Consider the following 361-nt stretch of genomic DNA (forward strand, 5'->3'; position numbering starts at 1 on the left):
GAGCTGCTGTCCCCATGGTGGGGAGCAGGTAGTCCCCTCAAAGGGGGACCAGTCATGTGAGGTGGTTGGGCAAGACTCCCAACTTCTTGTCTGGGGAGATGTAGACCTGGACCTGGAAGCTTACACCCTTGGATTCAAGGCTGGGGCCTAAGCAAGCTCCTTCTTCTTCCAGAGGTCCTCTTTCCCCTTCCCTGACCATGGGCTGGACCTGATTCCTGACCTGGGGGAGTTCGAGGGTGACCCCTCCTAGGAATACCAGGGGTTTACTGAGGACCTTGTCAGCAGGATGCCCAGTAGCCTTGAAGGGAGGACCCTACAGGAGGTGGAGACAGCTCTGTGGGGGCCGGTGACATCCCACTCA

This window comes from Ursus maritimus, unplaced genomic scaffold, assembly GCF_017311325.1.
Source record: "Ursus maritimus isolate PB19 unplaced genomic scaffold, ASM1731132v1 scaffold_8, whole genome shotgun sequence".
NCBI lineage: Eukaryota > Metazoa > Chordata > Mammalia > Carnivora > Ursidae > Ursus > Ursus maritimus.